At 46.0% G+C, this 24,777-nt stretch overlaps 1 long non-coding RNA gene across 1 annotated transcript; it reads right to left on the reverse strand.

Annotated features, from left to right (window-relative positions):
- Window positions 1–5,269: 5,269 nt before the first annotated feature.
- On the reverse strand, window positions 5,270–6,318 carry LOC309521222. The gene is made up of 2 exons (XR_014214579.1): window positions 5,938–6,318; window positions 5,270–5,478 (listed from the first exon to the last, which is right to left on the reverse strand). It is a non-coding gene; the product is annotated as an uncharacterized lncRNA (long non-coding RNA).
- Between the last annotated feature and the right edge of the window lie 18,459 nt (window positions 6,319–24,777).

The following is a 24,777-nucleotide window of genomic DNA, read 5'->3' on the forward strand; positions in this document are numbered from 1 at the left end:
AGGGCTGCAGGTTGGGGGTGCCTGGTGTATGGTTTAATCTGATTTTAGTTTATTGCTGATTAAATCCTTTGATTGTTTCAAAGAGTTGTTTTTACTGAGAATTTTATTGCTTTTTGCACTTAATTTATTTATTATTAATGTTTGCAATACATATATGAAATCTTTACATATTGATACATATACATTATATTTGTAAATTCACATTTTCACATTTCAATATGTACCAACATTTATCCATTTCTTATTTCTTGCCCTGTGTCTTCCCTCTGATACCTTACATCTCCAACACAGATTTGATGTTAGTTTATAAATTTTAGCCAGTTTTACAGGGGTTAAGTACCACCTGTAAAACACCTTCATAGTGTTTTCTTTGATAGTAATGCATGTGGTGAAGTTAATATCTGATTTCCAAAGTTTTCCCCAATGATCTAATTGCTTCAATCTCTTTGTAAACTGCTCTGTGGCTTGCTTCCCCTCCTGCCTGCCCCCCAAAAAACACGGAGTATATAAATTTTATGAAATCACGTCAATAAAGAATGCCTCTTTAAACATATGGCATGGATGTGGCCTTCAATAATTTGAGATAAAGTGGTCATCGGTGTGTCGTTCCACCGTTCTCCTGCCTCTGCAGTCCACCCTGCCCGACCTGTTGCTATTGAATCTACCCCTCGCTCCGAGAGGGTGGGCCAAAGCCAGAAATTGCCCATTGGCTCTTGGACTACAGAACCTCTTCCTGAAGAGCTCCAGGCTAGATATCTAATTAATGTTGAACGAGAGGCTCTGAGCTGACAGAGTTGGACGGCATCCCTCTTCACTTACTGCATTTACAATGCACCTCTGTTTCTCGTACGGGGTTTGGATCACGCCGCTGCAGCAGGAACGGTATTGTATGTCTCCTTCACCCATCACTAGAAACACACACTGGGCCCTTTTGTGTTGATGCAAGGAACCGGCAAAGGATGGGTGGTGGGGTTTGAACTGCAGATGGTAATTAAACACAATAATCTCCAAACCTCCCTCCCCCCCTCCCCGGCGGGCCAGATCCTTTTATTGTGGAACCAGCGTGTTTGAAACAGCCCTTGTTTTGAAAGACAATTGAGTTTTTCAATTAATAACTGCAGGGCCCTGGAAGCTGGAGCTATTCCATGTGCTCTGAAGCATCCACTCAGACTGCTTGCCACTCCAAAGGAGGGGTGAAGAATGAATGAAGCTTCCATGAGATTCCGGCAGCCTTCCAGAACTTGCATTACAATATCAACTAGGCTTGTTACTATTATCACTATCAACTCGTGAGCAAAATGCCCATCATTGTTGCAGGGACTATGTGTGTTTCATAACATTGGAACTGGGGGGCATCCAATGCAGCTGAAAGCTGGAAGATTCAGCACAGAGAAAAGAAAGGACCTTTCATGCAGTGCAGAGTTAAACTGTGGAACTCAGTCCCGCAGGAGGCAAGGAACTAGATGGCTTTAAAAGAGGATTGGACAAACTCAAGGAGAGGAAGGCTGTTGGTGACTATTAGCTATGGTGGCAATGCATTGTCTCTACAGCTGTGTTGCTTCTGAATAACAATTTCTGGAAATCATAATCAGAGAGAGCTGCTGTTTCCGAGCACAATTCAAAGTGTTGGTGCTGACCTTTAAAGCCCTAAACAGCCTCGGTCCAGTATACCTGAAGGAGCATCTCCACCCCCATCATTCTGCCTGGACACTGAGGTCCAGCTCCAAGGGCCTTCTGATGGTTCCCTCCCTGCGAGAAGTGAGGTTACAGGGAACCAGGCAGAGGGCCTTCTTGGTAGTGGCGCCCGCCCTGTGGAATGCCCTCCCATCGGATGTCAAGGAAATAAACAACGATCTGACTTTTAGAATGTTTAGGGAAGTTTTTAATGTTGGATGTTTTATTGCTTTTTTATTCTGTTGGAAGCTGCCCAGAGTGGCTGGGGAAACCCAGCCAGATGAGCGGGGTATAAATAATAAATTATTATTATTATTATTATTATTATGGCCAGTAGTGGCACCCACCCTGTGGAACACCCTTCCATCAGATGTCAAAGAGAAAAATAACTACCAAAATTTTAGAAGACATCTGAAGGCAGCCCTGTTTAGGGAAGCTTTTAATGTTTAATAGACTATTTTATTTTAATATTCTGTTTGAAGCTGCCCAGAGGGGCTGGGGAAACCCAGCCAGATGGGCGGGGTATAAATAATAAATAATAAATTATTATTATTATTATTATTATTATTATTATTATTATTATTATTATTATTGACTTCCTAGAGGCAAGTCACAGAAGACCACAGGAAGAGCCTGCTGGATCAGACCAATGGCTCAATTAGGTCAGCATCCTGTTCTCACAATGGCCAACCAGATGCCTGTGGGGAAACCGGAGCACAAGAGTCCTCTTCTCTTGTGTGGTTTCCAGCAACTGGTTTTCAGAAGCATCGCTGCCTCCAGCTGTGGCGGCAGAGCCTAGCTATAATGGTTGGCAGAGCCTCCAAGTGTCCCCATATTCCAGGGACAGTCTGGGATTTACAGAAGCCATCCCAGTTGTGATTTGATCCCAGAATGTCCCACCTTTCCTTAGGACGTTCCTATTTTCATCAGAGAAATGTTGGAGGGCATGGAGTTATGTGACCCCCCCCCCCGAGTCAAGGAGTGTAGTAATTATACAAACTTTAGAAGACATCTGATGGCAGCTCAGTATAGGGAAGGTTTTTTTAAAAAAAATGATTAATGTTTTATTATGTTTATATATATATATGTTGGTTTTATATATGTTGGTTGCCTAGAGTGGCTGGGGCAACCCAGTCAGATGGGCAGGGTATAAATAATAAGATGATGGTGATGATGGAATAGGACATCCCTATTTTAATCAGAGAAATGTTGTAGGGTATGGACTGGCAGCCATTCATAGCCTTCTCCTGCATGAATTAGTCCAATCTTCTTTTAAAGCCATCCAAATCGGTGACCATTGCAAGTGGCAATCTTCTGGTTGATGTGCTTGCCAAGAGAAGTAGTGCTAGAAAAACACAACCTGTGCTGCTGTTAGAAGTAGTATGACTCATGCAACACGTTGGCGGTTGATATACACGGAACAGTAATTATACATTCTTTATCAACCTTCTGAGAAAAATACAAAACATTAAACAAAGCCACAGAGACTTGCGAACTACCCAACCTAAGATGAACTTATAATGTCTGGTTTCAATAGACTTTTCAAATGCTTAACTCAGTCTTTTAGATAAGTGCATGAAGATACCAACAAAAGGTAAGTTCGGTGTTATTCACAGTACCGAGAGATGCTAGTGGAGTTGTAGATAGATGTTAATGAAGTTGTGGACGACAGGGTGCCAGTGATTTGCACCTGTTTCGCCCTGGCAGTCCAAGTCATCAAGAGGCTTACTTACGTATATTGGCTAAGCAAATCAGTCTCTTAAGCTTAAGCCAAGAAAGAGTATTCTCTATAAGATTGAATATCAATATACCTATCAGGACTTTGAGATTAGACCACTGAAGAAGCCCGGAAAACCACCGTATTTTTCGCTCCATAAGATGTACCTGACCATAAGACGCACCTACTTTTTAGAGGAAAACAAGAAAAAAAGATATTCTGAACGAAACAGTGGATGTATGATTTTTGTGGTTCATGATGTGGCCACAGACATGTGATGTGATAGTGAGCTTGGGGTAGCCCAATGCAAAAATCCTGAGAATCCATGTGTATCCGTGCTTTGTAACCATGTTTTTGCGCCACGAAACAGTGGGTGCATGATTTTTTTGGTGCAGGCTGTAGCCATGGACATGCTATGTGATCTGATGGTGAATTTGGGGTTACCCAATGCAAAAATCCTGAGGATCCATGGGCTTTAACCTCCCCCCTCCCAGGCAGCCTCCTTTATCAATAGAGTCCCTTATCTCCCTCCCGATCTCTTGCCAATCAGCTGCTCGGCGGCTTCCTTTCAACATCCCATTCTCTCTTTCTAAACAAAAAAAGCACTATCTGCTTTTTGCCCCTGGGCAATTCGGCTCCAGGGACCACACATTCACTCCATAAGACGCACAGACATTTCCCCTTACTTTTTATCTTGGGAGTGTGCTACCTGCAAGCCCCAGTAAAAGGGCCCCATCGATGGCGAACAGCAGGCTCTTGATTACTTGATTATATTAATTGCCAACGTGCTGCCAAGAGAAGTAGGGCTTTTACTTTTTGAAATATGACAACCCTATGAGAACAGAATGCTGGTCTAGGCAGCCCTGGAGCCTGATCCAGCAAAGAGACTCTCCAATGTTCTTACGAGTTGCACATTCATCAGGAATAGGCAGGACACCCAGCTGCAGGACATGTGCTGCTCTCAGGAATGTGAGACAGAGCAAGTCTGAAACCATCCCAAACTAGGTTGCTCAGTGTCCCCTAGTAAAATGATAACCTCCCTGTAAAACATACACGGGCACCCATTATAAACACCCAAAGAAAGGCAGAGGCACAAGCGATAAAGAGCCCAGGGATCATAAAAAGTCGTCCCAGACAAGCTTGATTGCTTTTTTAGAACAAATAAAATACAATCTCGTAATTATAATGAGCGGATGAAGGTGACTCAGTAGCTGTAATCTATTTGGATTTTATTTCGGGCTTTGGAAATAAGTGCCTCATGAAACCATACAAGAAGGGGAAGGGGAAGTAATTTCAAAGGACTGGGAGGGGGGGAAGCATGGCTTGGAAAGATATGCAGCCTAGCTCAGAGTCATGATTTGTAGGGGTTGTGCCCAATTTCTGAAATGTTTGTTTTTCACAAGGAGCAGGGACTGTTTTGGAGGATGTGGTGCTTCCTTCAGAAAAGTAAGTGCTACCCAAAATTCACTTTAGTAGGATCATGCCAAATGCACATTAAGGCCACGTTTGCACCATACATTTAAAGTGTTTCGATACTGCTTGAAATGGTCATGGCTGCCTCCAAAGAATTCTGGGACCTGTAGTCTGTAGTGTAAAGGGTCTGAGCGTTGTTAGGACACACACACACACCAGTCCCTTCCCAGAACTACAAATCCCAGAGTTCCCTGGGAAGAATAATTGGTTGCTAGACCACTCTAGGAATTGAAACTCTGGGAGAGGAGCAGGTAGATCTTAAACATTAGTCTAGGGCCTCGTTCATAACACAAATTTAAAGCACTGTGATACCGCCTTACAAGCAATCATGACTTCCATCAAAGAAGTCCATTAGCTGTGGTTTGTTAATAATAATAATAATAATAATAATAATAATAATAATAATAATAATAATAAATTTTATTTATATCCCGCCCTCCCCAGCCGAAGCCGGGCTCAGGGCGGCTAACAACACTAAAATAGTGCAACATTATAAAAACATTATAAAAATTAATTAAAATCAAAATTGATGGCAACCATAAACTAAAGTTTTGTAAAGATTGCCAAAGGAGGGAGTCAGGCTGCGCCCTGACCAAAGGCCTGGTGGAACAGCTCTGTCTTGCAGGCCCTGCGGAAAGATGTCAAGTCCTGCAGGGCCCTTGTCTCTTGTGACAGAGCCTTCCACCAGGTTGGAGCCGCAGCCGAAAAAGCCCTGGCTCTAGTTGAGGCCAGCCTAACCTCTCCGTGGCCTGGGACCTTCAAGATGTTTTATTTGAAGACCGTAAGTTCCTCTGTGGAGCATACCAGGAGAGGCGGTCCCGTAGGTACGAGGGTCCTAGGCCGTATAGGGCTTTGAAGGTTAAAACCAGCACCTTAAACCTGATCCTGTACTCCACCGGGAGCCAGTGCAGCTGGTATAGCACCGGATGAATGTGATCTCACAGCGAAGACCCCGTAAGGAGTCTCGCTGCGGCATTCTGCACCCGCTGGAGTTTCTGGGTCAGTCTCAAGGGCAGCCCCACGTAGAGCGAGTTACAATAATCCAGTCTGGAGGTGACCGTCGCGTGGATCACAGTGGCTAGGTCAGGGCGAGAGAGGTAAGGAGCCAACTGCTTAGCTTGGCGGAGATGAAAAAATGCCGCCTTTGTTATAGCTGCAATCTGCGCCTCCATGGAGAGGGAGGTATCGAAGATTACACCCAAACTCTTAACAGACGGTGCTGGCACTAATTGCACCCCTGCAAGAGATGGGAGTTGCCCCCTCAATCCCATATCGTCCCGTCCCAGCCAGAGGACCTCTGTCTTCAAAGGATTTAACTTCAACCGGCTCCCACGTAACCATCCAGCCACAGCTTCCAAGCATCTGATCAGTGTGTCTGAGGCTGAGTCAGGATGGCCATCCATCAACAGATAGAGTTGGGTGTCATCAGCATACTGATGGCAGCCCAGCCCAAAACTCCAGACAAGCTGGGCGAGGGGGCGCATAAAGATATTAAAAAGCATTGGAGAGAGAATCGCACCCTGAGGCACTCCACACACCAAGGAGTGGCGGAATGACAATTCCCCCCCAAGCGCCACCCTCTGTCCCCGACCAGAGAGAAACGAGCGCAGCCATTGAAGGACTGTGCCCTGGATCCCCACGTCGGCAAGGCGGTGGTCCAGGAGTTCGTGATCGACCATGTCAAAGGCTGCTGACAGGTCTAGAAGAATCAGCAGCCCCAACCCGCCTCGATCCAGCTGCCTGCGGAGATCATCTGTTAGGGCGACCAGAGCCGTCTCGGTCCCATGACCAGCGCGGAAGCCGGACTGGAATGGATCCAGAGCCGATGTTTCATCCAGAAACCTACCAAGCTGTTCAGCAACCACTCTCTCAATCACCTTACCCAGGAATGGAAGATGATAAGGGTTGTTAGGGTTGTTAGCCACAAAATTAAAAGACGCCTGCTTCTTGGGAGAAAAGCAATGACAAACCTGGACAGCACCTTAAAAAGCAGAGACATCACCTTGCCAACAAAGGTCCGTATAGTTAAAGCTATGGTTTTCCCAGTAGTGATGTATGGAAGTGAGAGCTGGACCATAAAGAAGGCTGATCGCCGAAGAATTGATGCTTTTGAATTATGGTGCTGGAGGAGACTCTTGAGAGTCCCATGGACTGCAAGAAGATCAAACCTCTCCATTCTGAAGGAAATCAGCCCTGAGTGCTCACTGGAAGGACAGATCCTGAAGCTGAGGCTCCAATACTTTGGCCATGAGAAGAGAAGACTCCCTGGGAAAGACCCTGATGTTGGGAAAGATGGAGAGCACAAGGAGAAGGGGACGACAGAGGACGAGATGGTTTGACAGTGTTCTTGAAGCTACCAGCATGAGTTTGACCAAAATGTGGGAGGTAGTAGAAGACAGGAGTGCCTGACGTGCTCTGGTCCGTGGGGTCACGAAGAGTCGGACACGACTTAGCGACTAAACAACAACAACAAAAATGGTTGTTAGAAGACCCCCTTATAAGTCAACCTATCCCCACCTAAGATTGACCCCTAATCCTCACCTGCTTGCCCACCACTCCTCCCCAGGGCCAACCTACCTGACTCTTCTTCTTGGGGTGTAGGAAATATTCCCCCCCACACACCACAGAGTGGGAGTGGGATTGTCTGGTGGAGAAAGGAGCCTTCTAGGACTTGGCCAACTCTTCCATTCAGAGCACAGGGAAATGCTTGAGCTTGGGAGGACAGTGTGGTTGTTTGTTTGTTTGTTTGTTTGTTTGTTTGTTTGTTTGTTTGTTTTGTGTGTGTGTGTGTGTGTCAGCTCCCACAACCAGCTCCTTGAAAGAAGACACTCCTGTTATCTGACAGCTCTCATCAGATACAAAGTGATGCAAATGTGTTGCTTTAAAGTGACAACCTCATTGCTTTTGCATCAAGTGCAGGGGGCAGCATCGCCCATTCTGTGGACTGAGTCAACACAGGCTGGGCAGAAGTTACATGGCTCCTTAAAATAAATAAAAACACTGGCCTTCCTTTATCTTTATTAACAACCGGGAGTTTTGCAACTGCTCCAATGAACTGTCATGAGTACTACTAAATTTGGATGTGTTGTGGATGTTAATGAGGGCACACAGAAATGCATGGAGAAGCATGGGAAGCGTGGGGGGCAGCTTCACTCTACATTTAAAGTTGTATCATACCATTTTAAACAGTCATGGTTGGCCCCAAAGCCTCCTGGTAACTCTAGTCTGTTGAGGGTACTGAGAGTTGCTGGGAGACAACCATGCTTCCCTCACAGAGCTACGATACCCAGAGTTCCCTGGGAAGTGGGCATTGACTGAAAAGCACTCTGGGAATTGTAGTGCTGTGGGGAAAATGAGGGAATCTCCTAAGAACTCTCAGCACCCTTAACAACATACCCTCCAACATTTCTCCAATGAAAATAGGGATGTCCAATTGTTGTTGTTGTTGTTGTTGTTATTTGCTGCCCATTAAAACTTAAAAAACGTATCTATACAGGATTGCCTTCAGATGTGTTCTGAAGGTTGGATAGTTACTTATCTCCTTAGCTCGGGGGGTCGCATAACTCCATTTGTTGTTGTTTAGTTTTTTAGTCGTGTCTGACTCTTCATGACCCCATGGACCAGAGCACGCCAGGCACTCCTGTCTTCCACTGCCTCCCGCAGTTTGGTCAAACTCATGCTGGTAGCTTCGAGAACACTATCCAACCATCTCGTCCTCTGTCATCCCCTTCTCCTTGTGCCCTCAATCTTTCCCAACATCAGGGTCTTTTCCAGGGAGTCTTCTCTTCTCATGAGGTGGCCAAAGTATTGGAGCCTCAGCTTCACGATCTGTCCTTCCAGTGAGCACTCAGGGCTGATTTCCTTCAGAATGGATAGGTTTGATCTTCTTGCAATCCATGGGACTCTCAAGAGTCTCCTCCATTCTCTGGTGAAAATAGGGACATCCGAAAGAAAAGTGGGACATTCTGGGATCAAATCAGAAACCAGGATGGCTTCTGTAAATCCAGGACTGTCCCTGGAAAATAAGGACACTTGGAGGGTCTGTAACAAGTTACAATTCCCAGGAGTCTTTGGGGGAAGCTATGACTGCTTAAAGTGTTAGGATGCTGCATTAGATAAATATGGAGCAGATGGGAGCCTTGCTTCACAACACTGCCTGGACCTTTGACCCACTTCTGAAAACTGGAACCAGCCCAGTTTATATTTAAATCACTATATTTTTGAAAAGTGACCTCTTTGCTCGTCAATTAGAACTCAGCAGAAGCCTGCAATTAGTGTGTCTGAGAAGAACTTCAACAAAACAACAAGAATTCAGCTCAGGGCAAGAGGAGATCTGGCGAGACCAGAAGTCCCGAGAGCCCGTCCACCCAAAACCTGGTACTTCCTGTTGACTCGAAACATACATTTGCCCCAGATTAGTGGCAGTGGCATGGCCTTCAGCGATGGCACCATGGGAGGCGATGGCCTCCTTTCCAGGGCTTTTCACACTTGTTCCAGTTGCTAGGGAAACTGTCTCTTTTTTCTTTCTCTCTCTTTCTCTTTGACTTGAAGAGGTTCAAATGGAGAGAAGAGTTGTGCAGCGCTTGCCAGCAGGATGACAGATGATGAAAAATGGTTTTGCAAGCTCTTCTGGGAACGTGCCCATTCCACAGCGAGAGAGAAGCAAGGCAAAAGGAGCCAGTCTCAGAAAATTCAGGAGCAGGCCAATTTGCCAATGTATTTGGCTTGGCCAACCAAAATTGGATGACCCAATGATTTGTGAAGCAGAGGGGTATCAGTGGCTATTAAGCACAGTGGCTATGTTCTGGTTCCACAGGCAGAGACAGCAATGCCTCTGAGTACCATTTGCTGGAAACCACAGGAGGGGGTTGTGTCCTTGTGTCCTGACCCAGCAGACTCCTCTTAGGCTCTTATTTTGATTTCGGAGGCAACCATGCACATTTATCCACTCGATAAGCATTTGCACACAAAGCTGCACATACAAAACACAGGCACGTGCTCTCACAAGCATGGGACTCGGTTGCAAAGGCTCCCCTGTGTGGGCTTCAGATTTTAATATAGAGTCTCGGAGCTCTTTGCCTTCCCCCAGCGGCGCAGATTTCCAAGGGCACATTTCCTTTCACAAGGCTGGTTTCCTTGAGTGGAGAAAGCGTTGGCAGTTTCAAGTGTTTTTCTGAAAAACCTGTTTGGTTACAAATTAAAGCATGGGGGAGCAAGCAGACACCTAGACAAGTCTGCAAAGCACCAGCAGTTCTGCACACACACACACACATCCACCACCACCACCCCACAAGCAAACAGCATGCAGCTTTTTAAAGTCACATCATTCCAGTCCTCTGCAAAAAAACCCAACCCACCAACTTCTGTCTCCTGAGCTGGCTGCATTCTAGCTACTGAAAACAGTTCCACTCCTGCTCCCATAAGTAGATAAGAAGAAGCTACCTTTGCAGGTGACCCCGGAAACTACAACTAATCCAGAATGCAGCAGCTAGACTAGTGACTGGAAATGGCTGCTGAGACCACATAACACCAGTCTTGAAAGACCTACATTGGCTCCCAGTGTGTTTCTGAGCACAATTCAAAGTGTTGGTGCTGACCTTCAAAGCCCTAAATGGCCTCTGCCCAGTATACCTGAAGGAGCATCTCCACCCCCATTGTTCAGCCTGAACAGTGGTGTCCAGCTTCAAGGGCTTTCTGGAGGTTCCATCCCTGCGAGAAGTGAAGTTACAGGGAACCAGGCAGAGGGCCTTCTCGGCTGTGGCACCCACCCTGTGGAACGCCCTCCCATCAGATGCCAAAGAAATAAACAACTATTTGACATTTAGAAGACATCAGAAGGCAGCCTTGTTTAGGGAAGTTTTTAATGTATTTTTAGTCTTTTGTTGGAAGCCGCCCAGAGTGGCTGGGTAAACCCAGCCCGATGGGCAGGGTATAAATTGATGGTGATGATGATGATGATTAGGCTGATGACCCATCTTGTCCAGCATCCTGTTTTCACAGTGACAAACCAGATGGGGAACCCATATGAAGGACCCAAGCAGAAGAGCACTCTCCCCTTCTGTGATATCCAGCAACTGGGATTCAGAACCATTGCTTCCTCTAACCGTGGAGACCAAGCATAGCCATCCATCATGCCTAGCCATCATTGATGGTCTTCTCCTCCATGCATCTGTCCATTTGTAAACCGCTTTGATTGTATTTTAATGAAATAGCGGTCTATACATATTTCAATGAAAGCAAATAAGTAAATCCTCTTTTTAAGCCATCCAAGTTGGCAGTCATCTCTGCCTCCTGTGGCATGAGTTCCATGGTTTAACTATGCGCTATTCAGATACTGGCAGTCTTGCTTGTCAAAACCTGGCATGGGATCTGTAGTCATTGATAGTCTTTTTCTCTAGGAATCTGTCCAGTCTTCTCTTAAAGCAGGCATGTCCAAAGTCTAGCCCGGGGGCCACTTGCGGCCCCCGGGCTGGTTTCAAACGGGCCCCCAGGCAATTTCAAAAAAGCAATATCTTGCAGCCCCCAAGCACCTGCCCACCAGAGCCATTTCTTTTTGCGGGCTCTTCACAAGCTCTCCATTAGGGAGTCCTCGACTGCATCACCCCTTGGGTCGACCAATCTGGTCGGCCAGGGGGTGGTGGCTAAATAAATAAATACTACAGTACACGTTCAGGATGTTGAAGATGCAACGATGGTGGTGGCGGTGGCAGAGGGGAGGCCGCCGCCTTGACCCAGTGCCAGATTTATGTACAGGCTAAGTAGGCTGAAGCCTATGGCCTCTAAACCTAGGGGGCCTTGTCAGCCCTCCCTCACCCCAGTGCCGCAATCTCCCCTCTCCCAAAATTGTAAACCCAAGACTTCATGCGAGGGCAGGGCAACTCAGGCGCAGCAACTATGAGACTCAGGGTTAGCCAGTGGGGCCCAATTTGAAGTAGTGGGGCGCAACTTGAATTTTTTTTACCTAAGAGCCACCAATAGGGAGCTCTAGAATCTGACAGCTAACCAACTGGGTACTACCAAACAGTGACCCCCATTGCTGAAAGCAGGTAACCAGCAGGGAACGCTTCAGCTCAGCCTTTGCACTGTTGACTGAACACCCCCTGCTGTGCAGAAAATGGAGAAAGCTCGTAAATTGTATCCCTTCTGGCATCCTGGCCAACTCTATTACGCTGGTGTAAACCCCAGTGCACCAGAAGCCCAGAATAGCAGCAAATAAAATCTTCTCATACATCAGCGACTGATAAGACTTGTCAACTAGTGAAAAGACCCTGCTCCATGTAGCTCTTGCCCTGTCATTTGATAGGGTGCCCACTTGCCCTCCTTTTTGACATGGAATGCTCTCTATTGGAGTTTCCAGTTCCAGTACAAAGATCATAAGAAGGGAGAGCAGGGACTTTGAAGTTCCCAACAGCTGTTAATCAAGCAAGCAAGCACACAGGTCACCTTTGGCATAGTCAGGACACCTATATCCTGGCCAGGCCTGCACCCAATCTAGTTTTGTACAATCATGTTTGTCCTCAGTAACCAAAATTATATTATTAACATATACAAGCAGAAAAGTTGTTTTCCTTCATTCGCAAGTAATCGTACAAAACAAAGTGGCATTAATAAAGAAAGTTCCAGGGTGGCAACAGAAAGCAAACTAAAAATGCTTTTGCAGTTCATCAAAACTATCCAGCAATATCAAGTTATAGGAAAACTGGTGCTATTAACAGTAATCCTTCTAGTTGGTTAATTGGTTCGGCAACTTCCATGCACATGATGTGTGGTGCTAATTATTTCCCCCATGAGTTAAATGATAACTAATCAGAGGCAGCTACAAGAGAGCTATGAGATTCAGGTGAGGGTCAGGTGCCTTGTCAATCCCAGCAGGTATATAAGATGATGACACGGCCTGCCCAGGCCTAGTAGTTATTTTCACTTACAAATCCTCATTGGATGTCCCCAAGTCCCAAATAAGCAGGCGAACTGTGTCCAATAGCTGGAAGCTACTAGCAACCAAATACTCCAGCTGAAGCATAGAAAAACTAGAGGCAGGTTTCATTAAGTAACCCAGAAGTTGGTTTTCCTCCAGCTTTGTCCTTTTAGAGCATCAGGCTCGCAGGATAACCCAGTTATCCTTCTTCCCATGACAATGCCACCCAGCTGTTCTTCATCCAGGTGGGGAAAGTGGTTTTTGTTACTGGTTTTCCTTGGATGTGAAATATGTATTTTGCTTAAGTACATCACATCAATGGAGAGCACACCAGTGCCTGGTTTGAATGCTCAGTGTACAAAAGACACTGTTTTGCATCTCATTCAGAATTGTGCTGTGATGATCACTGGCAGAGGACTTCAATCAGAAAGCACATCAATTAATCTGGGTTTATCGACTAGCCTGCTTTGAGTTGCTGCTCTTTCATTCTTGTCATTTTCCCCTCCCTTTTTTGTCTGCCATGTTAGATCTTGCTTTATTTGCGATGAAGAAGAAGAAGAAGAAGAATTCAGTTTTACCCCCAATAAGCTTGGGACAGCCTATGTTCTCCTATGCTTTTATCTTTACGACACCCTTGAAAGATGGATTTTTTAATAATAATAATAATTTATTATTTGTACCCTGCCCATCTGGCTGGGTTTCCCCAACCACTCTGGGCGGCTTCCACAAATACCAAAAATACACTAATATGTCATACATTAAAAACTTCCCCGAACAGGGCTGCCTTAAGGTGTCTTCTGAATGTCAGGTAGTTGTTTATCTCTTTGACATCTGATGGGAGGGAGTTCCACAGGGTGGGCGCCACTACTGAGAAGGCCCTCTGCCTGGTTCCCTGCAGCTTTGCTTCTCACAATGAGGGAACCACCAGAACGCCCTCGGCGCTGGACCACTGCATCCGGGCAGAACAATGGGGGTGGAGACACTCCTTCAGGTATAATCAACTGGACACCCTACATCCTAGCAGGTTTCAGGACTGAAAGAGGGCTACTTGTCTGACCGCGTGTGTGAACCCATCCCAATACACCACACCTATGTCTAAAAAAGCTAAAAAAGCTTAAGAACATAAGAAGAGCATACTGGATCGGATGCCTGTGGGAAACCTTCAAGCAGGACCCAAGCCCAAGAGCACTCTCCCCTCCTGTGGTTTCCAGCAACCAGTATTTAGAGGTATTACTGACCAGGGAGTCGGAGCATAGACATTGTGGCTAGTAGCCATTGACAGCTTTCTCCTCCATGAAATTGTCCAATTCTCTTTTAAAGCCATTCAGGTTTGTAGCCACCACTGCCTCCTGAAGGATAGAGTTCCACTTTTTAACTAGGAACTGCAGAAATTAGAACCTGCCAAATTCAAATTCAAATTTCATTTTTTTCCAATTTTATGTCCAGTTCAGCACATTTTCAGTTCATGGAAAAAGGATCCCCTCTGATGATCTTAACACAAGGGGGTCTGTGGCGAAAGAAGGGGTCTTTTGGAGATTTGAGGCCTGAGCTGTTTAGGATGATAATAATAAACATAATAATCATAATCATAATACAGTGGTTCCTCAGGTTACAGACACTTCAGGTTACAAACTCCGCTAACCCAGAAATAGTACCTCGGGTTAAGAACTTTGCTTCAAGATGAGAACAGAAATCATGCAGCAGCAGCAGGAGGTCCCTTTAACTAAAGTGGTACCTCAGGTTAAGAACAGTTTTAGGTTAAGAACGGACCTCCAGAATGAATTACCGTATCTTTCGCGCCATAAGATGCACCTGACCATAAGACGCACCTAGTTTTTAGAGGGGAATGCAAGAAAAAAAAATTTAAAGGGAGCGCTGAGCAGAGCCTGTATGCATCCCAGGCTCTGCTCAGCGCTCCCTTTCACGAGCCGCGAGGGGCGTGTGTGTGGCGCTTGCAGGCTTTTCCCCGAGGAGGGAGAAGGGCAGCCCTCTGTCCCTTCCCCCACCTCCCACAAAAGCCAGAGATAGCTGTGCAAAGCCTCCTCAGGGCAGCGGGATGAAGGCTCCCTGTGCCCAGAAGAGGCTTCATGCGGCTAAGCCAGCAGCTAGAACAGCAAGAGGGAGCGGTGCGCAGCGATCCCTTTCGCTGTTCTGGCTGCTGGCTTAGCCGCGCAGCCTGCATTCGCTCCATAAGACGCACACACATTTCCCCTTACTTTTTAGGAGGGAAAAAGTGCATCTTATAGAGCGAAAAATACAGTAGGTTCTTAACCTAAGGTACCACTTTAACAACAACAGCAACATTTGTTTGTTTGTTTGTTTGTTTGTTTGTTTGTTTGTATGCCATCCATCTGACTGGGTTGCCCCAGCCACTCTGGGCAGCTTCCAACAAATTAAAACACAGCAAGACATAAGACATTAAAAGCCTCCCTATACGTGTTAAGCACTAACATGAGGCTCTTCAATTGGACTTCAAAATGAACAGGCAGCCAAAGTGGTTGTTTTAAAACAGGGCTTAAAGATAAAGGGACCCCTGACCGTTAGGTCCAGTCATGGACGACTCTGGGGTTGCGGCGCTCATCTTGCTTTACTGGCCGAGGGAGCCGGCGTTTGTCTGCAGACAGTTTTCCAGGTCATGTGGCCAGCATGACTAAGCCGCTACTGGCGAACCAGAGCAGCGCACGGAAACCCGTTTACCTTCCTGCCAGAGTGGTACCTATTTATCTACTTGAACTTTGACGTGCTTTCAAACTGCTAGGTTGGCAGGAGCAGGGACCGAGCAACGGGAGCTCACCCCGTCACAGGGATTCAAACCACCGACCTTCTGATCGGCATGTCCTAGGCTCTGTGGTTTAGACAGGGTTTATGTAACCACTAAATGGAACCCAGGCCTAGAAGCTGTCTGCTGCATTTTGGACCAGTTGGTGCTTCCAAGTCATCTTCAAGAGCAGCCCCACAGGGAGTGTGTCTGCCATGTTGCATAAACAAAGCTGCTAGATCACAAACTTTTTTAAAATGTTTGACGCTTTTCTTGTGTCTATTCTCCCTTGACTGTCTTACATGCTTGTCCCATTCATCGTCATCATCAGGTGTAATTATACCATTTCCACCTCCTTCCCCTCCCCCTAAAAAAAATGCTCACAAAACAGCAAACAGATGAAAACACAGGTACAACAAAAACAACCATAAACATCTTAAACAGATTTCATTACAATAACATTTAAATCCACATTAGCAATCTGGCAAGAAGCTTACAATTAAATGTCCTCAATAAATGGGGAGGGGGGCATCCCGTTCATAAACAGGAATGATCACATGCAAAAATATCCATTTAGCTGAACGTATGCTTTGCTATGATCGGTTGAAGGAAAATGCATTAAAATCCAGATGAAGCAATTTAAATCAATTAAATTTAGAGTCTTTCAAAGCAGCAGCATATTATTGAAAAGACAGAGGTGCATGAAAACAATCATGCTTTTGGAGACTGCACCCATATGTCATAAGATCATAGAATTGGAGAGTTTGAAAGGAACCCTATGGTCATCTAGTCCAACCCCCTGCAATGCCGGCATCACTGCTAAGGAATCCCTGACACATGGCCATCCAGCCTCTGTTTAAAAACTTCCAATGGACGAAGTCTACCACTTTCCAATGTAGTCCACTATTTCACCTTTGAACAGCTCTGACTATCAGAAAGTTCTTTCTCATATTTACTCAGTTTCCTTTCTTGTTATTTGACTCCACTGGTTCAGTCCCTACTCTCTGGAACAGTGTAGGGATATGGGTGGCGCTGTGGTCTAAACCACTGAGCCTCTTGGACTCAGCGATCAGAAGGATGGCAGTTCGAATCCCCCAATGGGGTGAGCTCCCATTGCTCTGTCCCAACTCCTGCCAACCTAGCAGTTTGAAAGCACGCCTGTGCAAGTACATAAATAGGTACCACTGTGGCAGGAAGGTAAACAGTGTTTCCTTGCACTCTGGTTTCCGTCATGGTGTTCCGTTGTGCCAGAAGTGGTTTAGTCCTGCTGGCCACATGACCTGGAAAGCTGTTTGTGGACAAACGCCAGCTCCCTTGGCCTGAAAGTGAGATGAGTGCTGCAACCCCATAGTCACCTTTGACTGGACTTAACCATCCAGGGGTCCTTTACCTTTATGTTTTACTTCTCTGGAGCAGCAGAAAACAAGCTCGTTCCATCTTCCATATGGTAGCCCTTCAGATATTGGAAGATGGCTGCCATATCACCTCTCAGTTGTCTCTTCTCCATGCCAAACATACACAACTTTCTCAACCATTTCCAGACCCTTGATCATCTTGGTCACCCTCCACTGCAGACATTTCAGCTTGTTGATATCCTTCTTAAGCTGTGGTGCCCAGAACTGGACACAGCACTGCTACACAGTATGTCCCACCCTAACATTTAATGTGGACCTGTATCATGACCCCATACATCAGCAGATCTGGAGCCAGAGGCTGTAGAGTTTCTCGCTAAGAAGCCAGGTCAGCTGCAGAGCTCCAAGTCTGCTACCAGAGACCAGGAGATTACTGAGGCTGATGGACATGAACCCCCAGGAGAAACTCCCATAACCTTAGGGCCAGAGAGCAGACCCTCATGGGTACATTTCCCTGAGCCTGAGAAAGCCAATGCCTCCCAGAGAGCCTCACTGGTCCTAGGGCCACAGGGATCAAATCAGGCAGGAATCTACGGCATGGAGGAGGACTGTCTGGGTGGATCTAGACATGGGGGGGGGAGATGCTGTAAGTAAGTCAGAAATTAGATAGTTATAAGAAGAAGAAAAAATCTCTGGAAAATCGCGTTTCTAAATTTCCTGCTCTCTGGTGCCATCTGGTGTTGCACGTTTATAGCGCATTCAAATTGGTGTTTCTTTACTAATGCAGTGGAGTCCTCTGTCTTCTGGCCTTTAAAAATTCTAAGGTTATCCATCTTAACCTAGTATTTGGATCAGCCAGTGATACGTGTTGTAAGTGTAACATTTCAGATATGTCATATATTCTGGACATGTCCCCAAATTAGAAAATTCTAGGAAGAAATAGCAATGGAGATTGAAGTAAGAACTTGTTATACTTTACTCACAACAGCCCTGTGAGGTAGACTGAGAGTCAGTGACTGGCCGAAGGCCACCCAGTGAACTTGGGAAATGATATATAACAAATTGAAGAAAATATTCCATTTAACATTTGTTAAAAAACCTGAAGCATTTTTGTTATGGATTGTAGCGAAAGATCTGCCAAAAAAGCTGAAAAACATCTTCAAGTATGCGACAACGGCCGCGAGAGTTTTAATAGCACAAGGATGGAAGACTGAAGAAACCCCAACTAAAGTATCATGGCAATAAAAATTGATGGACTATGCAGAACTGGCAAAACTGACATACAAGCTACAGGACAAGGATAACTGTTGCTTTAAAGATGAATGGGAACCTTTTACAAAGTATTTGACGACACAACAAAGCGAACTGGACTCCTTGGCTGGTTTTGAATAAACATTCACAAACTTTTTATTGATAATTATTACTTAAATAGTTTGAGGATCTATACAACTGTGTAACATGCAGAAAACAGCATTTTTAGAGAAATCAAAGACTGGAACTGAGGGAAGTCGGGGGGTGGGTTCTGTGGGGGGAGGGAGGAAAAAAGGGGGAAACAAGGGTGATATGTTTCTCAATAATATGTTTTGTTTTAATTTTGAATAAAAAAAGTATTTTTTTTTAAAAAGGCCACCCAGTGGACTTCATGGCAAAGCAGGGATTTGAACCCTGGTTCTAGGTTCTAGTCTTGCACTCTAACCACTATGCCACACTGGCTCTCTCTCTCTCTTTTTTTGTGATACAGGACTCAGCTCACAAACATACCAGAATGTGAGCCAAATGTGCCTCTGCCCCCAATCATCTCTATCCAGCCTTCAGGATTCTCCCTAGGTCTTAAACGACTGGGACCTCAAATGCATGAGGGACCACGCCATTCCTCACAGACCCGTGCCAAGATCAGCAGAGGGGGTCCTCCTGGTAGTTCCCCCACCCTCAAAGGTTCAAGGGGTGGTGCCCAGGAGAGGACATTGGCTGTGGCTGCCACTAAGCTGTGGAATTCCATTCCCCAAAAGGTGCACCTGATTCTCTCTGACAGCCAGATGCCACCAGCTTTGATGGCTTTAACAGATGACTAGACAAATTCATAGAGGACAAAAGTTATCAATGGTTACTAGCCTTGATAACTATGCTCTGCTTCATGGCTGGAGGCAGTAAGGCTTCTGAATAATAATAATAATAATAATAATAATAATAATAATAATAATAATAATAATAATAATAATTTATTTATTATTTATTATTATTTATACCCCACCCATCTGACTGGGTTTCCCCAGCCACTCTGGGCGGCTTCCAACAAAACACTAAAATACATTGAAAGCTTCCCTAAACAGGGCTGCCTTCAGATGTCTTCTAAAAGTTTGGTAGTTTTTTTTCCTGTTTGACATCTGGTGGGAGGGCGTTCCACAGGGCAGGTGCCACTACTGAGAAGTCCCTCTGCCTGGTTCCCTGTAACTTGGCTTCTAGCAGTGAGGGAACCGCCAGAAGGCCCTCGGAGCTGGACCTCAGTGTCTGGGCTGAACGATGGAGGTGGAGACGCTCCTTCGGGTATACTGGATTGAGGCCGTTTAGGGCTTTGAAGGTCAGCACCAACACTTTGAATTGTGCTCGGAAACGTACTGGGAGCCAATGTAGGTCTTTCAGGACCGGTGTGATATGGTCTCAGCGGCCACTCCCAGTCACCAGTCTAGCTGCCACATTTTGGATTAGTTGTAGTTTCCAGTTCACCTACAAAGGTAGCCCTACATAGAGTGCATTGCAGTAGTCCAAGCGAGAGATAACCACTCTGGCGAGACAGTCCGCGGGCAGGTAGTGGCTCAGCCTGTGTACCAGATGGAGCTGATAGACAGCTGCCCTGGACACAGAATTGACCTGTGCCTCCATGGACAGCTGTGAGTCCAGAATGACTCCCAGGCTGCGCACCTGGTCCTTCAGCAAACTGAATCCCAGTTTGCTGGAAGCCACGGGAGAGGAGAGTGCTGTTGTGCTCAGGTCCTGCCTGAGGTTTTCCCACAGGCATCTGGTTGGTGACTCCCAAACCAGGTTGCTAGCCTAGATGGGCCATTGGTCTGATTCAGCATGCTCTTCTGAAGTTCTTATGAATGCAGCCCTCAGGTTGAAAAAGGTTCCTCAACCCAGCTGGCTGACACTTCTATCTTGCCATTGTTCAAAACATGAGGTAGTACTTTTGTTCTAGCCTGGGAAGGTGAATCTTACTCTTTTATTCTGAACACTACCATAAGCCTCTCTGCCACCTCTTAGCCAACTGAACAAGGCTCTTTTGTCTTCAGAGCCACCTGAGATGAACTGTTCTTGGAGAGAACTCATTGAATCAGCTTCGTGTTGGGCCTTTTCCAACATGACAAGTTTTGCATCTCCAACCAGCTTGTGTTATTATTTTTCAATTTTGCAAACAGACTCCATCAACCTGTGTAGCGTTGGCCTCCCATTAGGAGGGTTTGCCGATGACTCACGGAGCATGATGCCTCTAAGTCACTCCTTGCAGCTTTCTCAAACGGTGGCTCGCCGCCCAGGAGATGGCGGCTTTCCAGGATTATTGGCTCAGCAATTCGCAGAAGCGGTTCCTACGAGCGACAGAACTAATGAATAAATCAATTGAGTTCGGCAAGGAATGAATTAGCTGATGACTGAAAAAGCAAGGGTTGACTTGGTGGGACTCAGTCCCAATCATCACCTGTTTTTGAGTGATGGTCCTGGGCTTCCAGGTCAGAAGGTCTACGAGTAGCTGCAGGAAGGGAGAGTACTATTGTTTTCCAGTGGGACATCTGATTGGCCAGGATACTGTTCTAGATGAGCCATTGGCCTAGATCCAGCAGGCTCTTCTTATGTTCTTAAGCGTGCCACTAAACTTTGTCCAGAGCAAAAAATTGAATTTAGAGGCCAGGGAAGCCATCAGAGGAATTTAAAGGGAAGCAGGTGAGACACAAATAAATAAAACCAGCAAAAGATGCTAGTTATGAAGGGTTGTCAGGTGTGCGTGTAGGAGCCTTTGCAGGACTGGGGCCTTCCTAAGTTTGTTCTGAAGAGGCAAGGTGCGGCCACACAAGTGAGGCCGATTGGTAACTCACAGAGCCAGGAAGGGATATAAGGTCAGCATTTTCCCTTTGGCTCTTTGCCACGGCAACACGTCCCCTGCCTTGCTTCTTGATCCTTGGGGCCCCTGACTTTGTGACTCCTTACTCCTTGGACCCCTGACTTTGTGACTCCTTGGATCCCTGACTTTGTGACTCCTTGCTTCTTGATCCTTGGACCCCTGACTTTGTGACTCCTTGCTTCTTGATCCTTGGATCCCTGACTTTGTGACTCCTTGCTTCTTGATCCTTGGACCCCTGACTTTGTGACTCCTTGCTTCTTGATCCTTGAACCCCTGACTTTGTGACTCCTTGCTCCTTGGACCCTTGGCTTCTTGACTCCCGGCTTTCTGACCCTCGGACTCCTGGCTTCCTGACTCCTGGCTTCTGGACCCCCATTCCTGCTCGCACCCTGCCATCTTGCCCCCGGTCCTGATGTCCCCTGCCAGGACTTCAATCGCCCGTGAACCGGACCATGACAAGGGTGCACATCAGATTCAAATGAACCCCAAAACCAAGCGAAAGCGACTTGCTTCAGAAAGATTTGAAGCAAAGCAGGATCTCTCAAAAGAGACCCTAGCTGAATTGGGAGCTACCAGGGTGTTTTTGGACACTTTGAAGATTAGGACATTGGGAGGGGAGACATGGCAAAGATGCATCTTTGTGGAAAGGGATTGTCACAATTTAGGGGCTGCCACCAAGAAAATTACCTCTCTCCTGTGCCAACGTTTCCCTTCTGAGGGTTGTGGAACTGCCAATAGAGCCCCCTCTACCTATCTTAACATTCAGTGGGGATGGGTTTTGCAGATGTTTAGGGCCCAAGCCATTCAGGGCTTTGAACCACTAATGTAAGCACCTTGAATTGAGCCTAGGAATGCACGTAATCATAATCTATTTCATGAATTATAATGACCCAAGCACATAAACAAGCAAATAACCCCCTTCCCAGGAACAACAATAATTCAAATTCTGTCTATACACCACTTGTGGTCTTGGACAGTGCAGGCTGGTCTGCAAGGGCAAATGAGATACTGCCCCACCAAATTCAGTCTGCCTTGCCTACATACATATAACCTCCAGTTATAAAACCTTCAGTGAGAACTGAGCCAAGGGGGCAGGTTCATCATCATATCCCTGGTCAACTTTCTCTTCTGGATTTTTGAAAATTCAGTACCTTAGACTTGTGGGCACCTTCGGATCACTTTGATTTCATCAGCTGTCAAACATCTGAACTGCCAAATGCGCTCACGAATCGCTAAGCACTGCAGCATGCGAGGTATCAAATAAAGCCAAACTGGAATCGCTGCAGCATCCTGACTCTGAAAACACTGTCAGATATGAAATACGATTGCACGAAAGCTGTCAAACACATTAATATCATACAATTCCAGCAGCCAAATATTTTCAAATACCAAGTGCTGAAATCAAATAAAGATGAATATCAAATAGTGGAAGCAAACATCCTTGGGTGGAGTGGGTTCCCCGGGGGTCAGATACCAGTATCAAATATTCAGCAGACATTCAGAGCGTATCCAGTAAATGTTTGAGACTGACATTGCCAGGGGAGAATTTGGAGAGCCATAGTGCATTTCTGCTCTAATGGCAATGCATGGCTTTGCACTGCCAGGAACTGAAATCTTCATTGGGCCTCCATGAAGTCGCTTTGCCAACAGTATGTCAAGGATTCTGTGGGTTTGGATGTACCTGAGACTGGAAGCATTAAGACCTCAGATCCATCTTTCTGTATGCAGAAAAGGGCAACCAAAAGGCGATGGAGTGACTCCCCTCTGAAGGAAAGCCAAAGTGGTACTGGCATAGTTCAGTTGGTAGACCGTGACACTCAGGGTTGTGATTTCGAGCCCCATGTTGGGCAAATGATTCCTGCATTGCAGGGGGTTGAACTAGATGACCCTCATGGTCACTTCCAACTCTGCAATTTTATTATTCTATGAACATGATGGAAGTGTATGAAATTAGGCAAGGCATGGAGAAATTAGATAGAGGAAAGCTTTTCTTCCTCTCTCCTAACACTGGCAGATATCCAATGAAGATGAACGTTGGAAGATTCAGGACATAATAATAATAATAATAATAATAATAATAATAATAATAATAAGTATACGCCTCCCATCTGGCTGGGTTTTCCCAGCCACTCTGAATGGCTCCCAACAGAATATTAATAATAATAAAAGTGATAAAAGATCAAACACTAAAAACTTCTCTAAACAGGACTGCCTTCAGATGCCTTCTAAAAGTCAAAGAGTTGTTTATTTCCTTGACATCTGATGGGAGGGCATTCCACAGGGCGGGAACCACAATCAAGAAGGCCCTCTGCCTGGTTCCCTGTAACCTCACTTCTCACAGTGAGGGACCTCTGTGTCTAGGCTGAACAGTGGAAACGCTCCTTCAGGTATAAGATAAAGGAAATCATCATCACCATCATTTTATTATCTGTACCCCACCCATCTAGCCCAGGGAAGCTTAGACCATGACATATTTTTCAATCCATGAGGACAGAATCATAGAATGGTTGAGTTGGACGGGACCCCAAGGGTCATGTAGTCAAACCCCCCGTAATACAGGAATGACAGCTGAAGAATCCCTGACAGGTGGCCATCCAACCTCTGTTTAAAAACTTCCAGTGAGGGAGAGTCCACTATCTTCCAAGGTCATCCATTGCACTGTCCAACAGCTCTTGCATCAGTACAATATTTAGTGGGAATCCCCTTTGTTGCAATTTGAATCCGTTGGCAATGTTACTCTCTAAGGGGCATCATCAGGCCAGTTCACACTCCTCCTTCCACTACCTCACCCCAATTATACTTTTTAAAACTGAAACTCAACTTTCTACGACTCCTGGAGACTTTTGACCATCAGGTCAGACTATCTCCATGGGCTGCTGGTGGGGGTGGGGAATGAAGTCTATCCCATCAAAAATGTTGTCCCTTCCTAACATTTTGCACTTATGCATACCTCAGGGTGCACTTGAGCATGTTCACGCGCTTCCCTCTTGCATCTCAGTGGCCTTCTTTCATCTCCATCCCTGTCGGCATGCATCCCCTGAGTTTGCCATTAGCAGGAATGCCGTTGATGACCACCCGTTGGATTTCATGCACAGATAATAAATTACTTTTCTGCAAGCGGCCCCCTTTCGCCTTTTGTATGATTTCTCAGCTGATTAAACCCTCACAGCTGTTAATCTGATGAGTTGTCAGCAAAGAGGGGGAGGTGTGTTGACTGTGAGCTCTTCTGCATGTAATGGTTTCAAGAAAAGCTGGAAATAGCAGTTTGAGAACAGGAGGACTTCTTTGGAAACAGCCTGCCCCACGTACAACAACAACAACAACAACAACAACCTTTTTCTTTGAGACTGAGTCTTAGGTACTGCCAGTAGAGGATGGTCCATTAGGGCAAATGGGGCACTGCCCCACCAACCAACCCCACTGTCATGGACTGGTGAATAGCTGTCAACTTACAGATTTGAAAATAAGGGACCAGCAGCCTCAAAAATAAGGGATCAGCAGCCAAAATAAGGGATTTTCCAAGCACAGGTATGTTCAACTTCTGAGCCCCTCCAAGCCAAAGGCAGAAAGTCCAGCCAGCAGCCAAACGAAGCCTCAAGCGGTGGTTCCCACAGCGCAGCAACCCAGCAAAGGGGATGCAGCAAGGAAAACCACCGTCACCTCTCCGCTGGGAAGCGCTGAGCAAAGGCGAGTCCCCAGGCAACGTGGCCAATTTGATCAGCACAAGGCATGCAAGCTCCACTCCCCCCCCCCCAGTCGTTCTTAGACTCCTTATTG

Source organism: Podarcis vaucheri, assembly GCF_965113315.1.
Source record: "Podarcis vaucheri genome assembly, chromosome: 16".
Taxonomy (NCBI): Eukaryota; Metazoa; Chordata; class Lepidosauria; order Squamata; family Lacertidae; genus Podarcis; species Podarcis vaucheri.